The sequence below is a fragment of the Montipora capricornis genome, chromosome 8 (genome assembly GCF_036669925.1).
Source record: "Montipora capricornis isolate CH-2021 chromosome 8, ASM3666992v2, whole genome shotgun sequence".
NCBI classification, from domain to species: domain Eukaryota; kingdom Metazoa; phylum Cnidaria; class Anthozoa; order Scleractinia; family Acroporidae; genus Montipora; species Montipora capricornis.
Window position 1 is genome coordinate 53,587,430 of NC_090890.1, and position 7,849 is coordinate 53,595,278.

Consider the following 7,849-nt stretch of genomic DNA (forward strand, 5'->3'; position numbering starts at 1 on the left):
TTAGCTGGTACGTAAGAAAAAAGAACTAAGACCATAACTGGTTGTTCTAGGTTTATTGAGGGACAGAATGTATAATTTGCGCGAAGATCATGCCTAAGAAGAGCACGAGAGAAAACTAACTACGTTAACTGCACACACCTGGGATACTGCTTAGTATCTGGCTAGAAATCGTCTTCTCACTTTTTCCTCCGGCCGCGCTTCAGCCATTTGATGAGGGCCAGTCTCGTGCTTCTCAAGTTGCCTCCTTCATGCCCAAAAGAATTCTGGGTAATTCTGCCATTCCATGACAAGGGAACACACCCGATTGTCATTTCATAGCTTTTTTTATAAGTGTCGGGCCACCCAGTCCTACCAGCAAAATACCGCATCCATTGAGGTTTTTAGCTTTCAAAACTTGCCCAAATTGTATCGGTAGGTCCTGGAATTCGTCCACAGAAAGGCCAGAGAGACAACTTCACTCGTGAACCGCCATGTTTACAACAAGGCATTTTAGGCGTCCCAGTCTGCAAGAAACTATCTCTGACCTCTGTCTCGAAAAGGCCAGACACGCACGGTTCTTACGTTACGTTTATGCCTGTGGAATCAAATAAAATGTCAGTGATTCCTTGTAAAGACCAGCATCTGTTTTTGGTATGCTACGTCACGGAGAGCCAGAACATTTACGCATGCGCTGACGGGATTTTTCAACAAGACAGAAAAACGCAGTACCTCCAGACACCGGCGCTGGAGCGTCGTACCAAACGAGTCATCCCGGGATTTCGGCCCGTGCGATCGCTTTTGGACGCAGTTGGCCCTTCGCTGCTTTCTGCTACCGACCTTGCCTCCCGGTACGGCATTGAGGGAGGGATATGTCGGCCCCTAAACCATATGAGACAAATCCCACGCCTACTCACAGCTCCAAACCGCCCTTGTCAATTTAACGTTAGAATTCGATGGCTTAAATACATAAGGCAAAAGTCATTTTATCTGACATGTGGTAAGCACTGAAGATCGCACATTACAAAGTGTGCGCACGCGCCCTACTAAACTTAACATACAGACATGCATGCATGCATTTCATCTCGAATTTCAGAATAACTACAGGAGCTAATGTCTTCCAGACATTACATTTGATGCTAAAATACATAACATATACAGATACATACCAAATACATAATATTCAAAGATATATTCATTAAAAAGAAAAGCCGCTGTACAAAATGCGGCCCTGGATTCTCTTTTAAAACGTACGATAAAATCAGGTAGCGCATTCCGCAACTTAGCTGGTACGTAAGAAAAAAGAACTAAGACCATAACTGGTTGTTCTAGGTTTATTGAGGGACAGAATGTATAATTTGCGCGAAGATCATGCCTAAGAAGAGCACGAGAGAAAACTAACTACGTTAACTGCACACACCTGGGATACTGCTTAGTATCTGGCTAGAAATCGTCTTCTCACTTTTTCCTCCGGCCGCGCTTCAGCCATTTGATGAGGGCCAGTCTCGTGCTTCTCAAGTTGCCTCCTTCATGCCCAAAAGAATTCTGGGTAATTCTGCCATTCCATGACAAGGGAACACACCCGATTGTCATTTCATAGCTTTTTTTATAAGTGTCGGGCCACCCAGTCCTACCAGCAAAATACCGCATCCATTGAGGTTTTTAGCTTTCAAAACTTGCCCAAATTGTATCGGTAGGTCCTGGAATTCGTCCACAGAAAGGCCAGAGAGACAACTTCACTCGTGAACCGCCATGTTTACAACAAGGCATTTTAGGCGTCCCAGTCTGCAAGAAACTATCTCTGACCTCTGTCTCGAAAAGGCCAGACACGCACGGTTCTTACGTTACGTTTATGCCTGTGGAATCAAATAAAATGTCAGTGATTCCTTGTAAAGACCAGCATCTGTTTTTGGTATGCTACGTCACGGAGAGCCAGAACATTTACGCATGCGCTGACGGGATTTTTCAACAAGACAGAAAAACGCAGTACCTCCAGACACCGGCGCTGGAGCGTCGTACCAAACGAGTCATCCCGGGATTTCGGCCCGTGCGATCGCTTTTGGACGCAGTTGGCCCTTCGCTGCTTTCTGCTACCGACCTTGCCTCCCGGTACGGCATTGAGGGAGGGATATGTCGGCCCCTAAACCATATGAGACAAATCCCACGCCTACTCACAGCTCCAAACCGCCCTTGTCAATTTAACGTTAGAATTCGATGGCTTAAATACATAAGGCAAAAGTCATTTTATCTGACATGTGGTAAGCACTGAAGATCGCACATTACAAAGTGTGCGCACGCGCCCTACTAAACTTAACATACAGACATGCATGCATGCATTTCATCTCGAATTTCAGAATAACTACAGGAGCTAATGTCTTCCAGACATTACATTTGATGCTAAAATACATAACATATACAGATACATACCAAATACATAATATTCAAAGATATATTCATTAAAAAGAAAAGCCGCTGTACAAAATGCGGCCCTGGATTCTCTTTTAAAACGTACGATAAAATCAGGTAGCGCATTCCGCAACTTAGCTGGTACGTAAGAAAAAAGAACTAAGACCATAACTGGTTGTTCTAGGTTTATTGAGGGACAGAATGTATAATTTGCGCGAAGATCATGCCTAAGAAGAGCACGAGAGAAAACTAACTACGTTAACTGCACACACCTGGGATACTGCTTAGTATCTGGCTAGAAATCGTCTTCTCACTTTTTCCTCCGGCCGCGCTTCAGCCATTTGATGAGGGCCAGTCTCGTGCTTCTCAAGTTGCCTCCTTCATGCCCAAAAGAATTCTGGGTAATTCTGCCATTCCATGACAAGGGAACACACCCGATTGTCATTTCATAGCTTTTTTTATAAGTGTCGGGCCACCCAGTCCTACCAGCAAAATACCGCATCCATTGAAGTTTTTAGCTTTCAAAACTTGCCCAAATTGTATCGGTAGGTCCTGGAATTCGTCCACAGAAAGGCCAGAGAGACAACTTCACTCGTGAACCGCCATGTTTACAACAAGGCATTTTAGGCGTCCCAGTCTGCAAGAAACTATCTCTGACCTCTGTCTCGAAAAGGCCAGACACGCACGGTTCTTACGTTACGTTTATGCCTGTGGAATCAAATAAAATGTCAGTGATTCCTTGTAAAGACCAGCATCTGTTTTTGGTATGCTACGTCACGGAGAGCCAGAACATTTACGCATGCGCTGACGGGATTTTTCAACAAGACAGAAAAACGCAGTACCTCCAGACACCGGCGCTGGAGCGTCGTACCAAACGAGTCATCCCGGGATTTCGGCCCGTGCGATCGCTTTTGGACGCAGTTGGCCCTTCGCTGCTTTCTGCTACCGACCTTGCCTCCCGGTACGGCATTGAGGGAGGGATATGTCGGCCCCTAAACCATATGAGACAAATCCCACGCCTACTCACAGCTCCAAACCGCCCTTGTCAATTTAACGTTAGAATTCGATGGCTTAAATACATAAGGCAAAAGTCATTTTATCTGACATGTGGTAAGCACTGAAGATCGCACATTACAAAGTGTGCGCACGCGCCCTACTAAACTTAACATACAGACATGCATGCATGCATTTCATCTCGAATTTCAGAATAACTACAGGAGCTAATGTCTTCCAGACATTACATTTGATGCTAAAATACATAACATATACAGATACATACCAAATACATAATATTCAAAGATATATTCATTAAAAAGAAAAGCCGCTGTACAAAATGCGGCCCTGGATTCTCTTTTAAAACGTACGATAAAATCAGGTAGCGCATTCCGCAACTTAGCTGGTACGTAAGAAAAAAGAACTAAGACCATAACTGGTTGTTCTAGGTTTATTGAGGGACAGAATGTATAATTTGCGCGAAGATCATGCCTAAGAAGAGCACGAGAGAAAACTAACTACGTTAACTGCACACACCTGGGATACTGCTTAGTATCTGGCTAGAAATCGTCTTCTCACTTTTTCCTCCGGCCGCGCTTCAGCCATTTGATGAGGGCCAGTCTCGTGCTTCTCAAGTTGCCTCCTTCATGCCCAAAAGAATTCTGGGTAATTCTGCCATTCCATGACAAGGGAACACACCCGATTGTCATTTCATAGCTTTTTTTATAAGTGTCGGGCCACCCAGTCCTACCAGCAAAATACCGCATCCATTGAAGTTTTTAGCTTTCAAAACTTGCCCAAATTGTATCGGTAGGTCCTGGAATTCGTCCACAGAAAGGCCAGAGAGACAACTTCACTCGTGAACCGCCATGTTTACAACAAGGCATTTTAGGCGTCCCAGTCTGCAAGAAACTATCTCTGACCTCTGTCTCGAAAAGGCCAGACACGCACGGTTCTTACGTTACGTTTATGCCTGTGGAATCAAATAAAATGTCAGTGATTCCTTGTAAAGACCAGCATCTGTTTTTGGTATGCTACGTCACGGAGAGCCAGAACATTTACGCATGCGCTGACGGGATTTTTCAACAAGACAGAAAAACGCAGTACCTCCAGACACCGGCGCTGGAGCGTCGTACCAAACGAGTCATCCCGGGATTTCGGCCCGTGCGATCGCTTTTGGACGCAGTTGGCCCTTCGCTGCTTTCTGCTACCGACCTTGCCTCCCGGTACGGCATTGAGGGAGGGATATGTCGGCCCCTAAACCATATGAGACAAATCCCACGCCTACTCACAGCTCCAAACCGCCCTTGTCAATTTAACGTTAGAATTCGATGGCTTAAATACATAAGGCAAAAGTCATTTTATCTGACATGTGGTAAGCACTGAAGATCGCACATTACAAAGTGTGCGCACGCGCCCTACTAAACTTAACATACAGACATGCATGCATGCATTTCATCTCGAATTTCAGAATAACTACAGGAGCTAATGTCTTCCAGACATTACATTTGATGCTAAAATACATAACATATACAGATACATACCAAATACATAATATTCAAAGATATATTCATTAAAAAGAAAAGCCGCTGTACAAAATGCGGCCCTGGATTCTCTTTTAAAACGTACGATAAAATCAGGTAGCGCATTCCGCAACTTAGCTGGTACGTAAGAAAAAAGAACTAAGACCATAACTGGTTGTTCTAGGTTTATTGAGGGACAGAATGTATAATTTGCGCGAAGATCATGCCTAAGAAGAGCACGAGAGAAAACTAACTACGTTAACTGCACACACCTGGGATACTGCTTAGTATCTGGCTAGAAATCGTCTTCTCACTTTTTCCTCCGGCCGCGCTTCAGCCATTTGATGAGGGCCAGTCTCGTGCTTCTCAAGTTGCCTCCTTCATGCCCAAAAGAATTCTGGGTAATTCTGCCATTCCATGACAAGGGAACACACCCGATTGTCATTTCATAGCTTTTTTTATAAGTGTCGGGCCACCCAGTCCTACCAGCAAAATACCGCATCCATTGAGGTTTTTAGCTTTCAAAACTTGCCCAAATTGTATCGGTAGGTCCTGGAATTCGTCCACAGAAAGGCCAGAGAGACAACTTCACTCGTGAACCGCCATGTTTACAACAAGGCATTTTAGGCGTCCCAGTCTGCATGAAACTATCTCTCGTCTCTGTGTTCTTTCAAAGGCTTGGCTTCACCCACATTCTAGCTTAATGATGCTAGGATGTCGGCTTCTGTGGAAGAAACTGCCCCGAAAAATCACTTATAACGTGATAAACCTACCATATTTGATCCAATTCGTTGACTTCTCGAACTAGGACGGTTGACATTTGTCACGTGATGCCTTAACCTGAGCCCACCCACTGTGTCCCCAAACCGCAGATGTTTCAATGAGTACTGTTTATACGGTGAAGCGAAGTGCAGCACATCGTTTATCGCCATAAAAGTACTGAAAGCAGCAAGCACTTGGGACGTAAATTGTTAAGCTTATGACTTGTTCATACAAAATGTAACGATTATGAGGATGACGAGGAGGTAAAACTGTCTGCTCTGCGAGTTGGGTATCCTACAAAAATCGCGCCTAACCAAGTGATTAATAAGATCCCCCCAGGATTGTCCAGCACTCTCACAGGACTCTGAGTTAAGTATTAAATCAGTTAAAGAAAGGAGGTTATTTTTTGGTAATTTCATATTTTACTAAAGATATTTCGTATGCTTATGCAGTATTAGGTTATCTGTTAAAAAGGGGTGGCTTTACACTTTATAATTGCCACATCTTGTCAAATTGCAAAGAAAAGTTATTTCAGGGATAACTGTTTCAGTAATTCTAGAGGTAAGGGATAAACTGCCCCCCGGAATTTTAGGCAAAAGGGATCACTAAAACCTCCTTAACATGGGCTCACTTAGGTAAGCTCAGAGTAATTGAAAGCCATGGATCATTTTGGTACCGCTCTTTGTTTCTGATCAAACTTCTGCAACTGTATTTAGGTTGTGAGAAAGGTGAGCTTAAACAATCTCGTCTTCCATTTTTTGGTCAACCGTCTAATAACTATATGTTGTGATTGTAGTTCATCAACGGGAAGGGACTCTGTCGACCTACACGCTCTCCATTTGGGTCATCCCAAGAGATGGTTGGCACACCAGTTGGGGTGATCAAGCGTTATTTACGAAAGCTTTCAGTACAATATTCTTTTGATAAAATACCTATGCTACAATATATATCTCATGCACTTTTAATCATAATTGCAATTAATGATTACTTGTATTAAGGCTGGTTCTGCCGTCTGTTTAACAGCCTATCTAAATTTGGTAAAAAGCAAAACAAATTTCCCGGTCAATAGCCCATTCGGCCTCGCCTCATGGGTTATTGACCCGTAGCCCTTGTGGGCTACTAGGTCTAATATTAATGAGACTCCTGATATACTACGGACACATTGTCAATGGCTTTAAAAATTCTCGATAAAATCTTAAATTAAATCCTATAACTAACCGGTAACCAATGTAACTGCTTCACTGTAACGGAGTAATGTGACAATATTTTCGTTAAAAGTAACTCTAGCGGCCGCATTCAAGGCTGAACGGCTGAACTTTCGCTATTTGATACGCAGGCAGACCATACAGTAAACTACAAGGAAGGATTACGTTTTGGCCGTGTGGCACCTATATTTGAACAGACTTACCTGATTAGAGTGTAAAAATGTTCATTTCCGTGACTTTAAGATCTTCAGTTCCTATGGCCTGACCTTGACCTTGACCTTGTAGCTCAGTGGGTAGAGCAGCGGGGATGTAACCCGAAGGTCGTCGGTTCAATTCCCACCCTGGTCAGAGTTTTTCTCTGTCCTTGTGTGGGCCATTTCCATAAGTAGGGCTAACGCTCACATGGTTCATATGGGGTAAAAACTTAGCACTTCACCTTACACTCTAATCAGTTAAGTCCATAGACCTTATTCATAAATGGCGGCCAATTTATAATTCTTTTGTCGAAGTGCAAATTAGCCTACCAAGCCTCGATACCATACAATGAATTGAAAAGAATTCTTGCTCTAAAATGAGGCTTAGTAGGCTAATTTGCACGTGGACAAAAGAATTATAAATGTGACCGCCATTTATGAATAAGGTCTATACAGTACTGTTGCAGCAATCCACCCTACTGGTGACAAATGCATGGATTAAAGTTCCTGTGGTTTCTAGAGATAAATATTTCCGGCTCTTTTGTGCATTCTCGGAAATTTGAAACAATAACGGTCGTCAACGGTTACAACATTATACCATTAACGCGACTGCGCGTATTTTTGGCTGTGGCCAGAGTCCGTGTTCTTGGCGCCGATCAAAAGAAAAGCGGACTTTGGGGACGAGAATGCATAAGACGAGGAAAGAACCGTGAAAGGTTCCATTTTGCATACGCGCACCTTAACCAAACCTAATGTTATTTGCCGGTACCATTAGAGAGACCAAATAGGC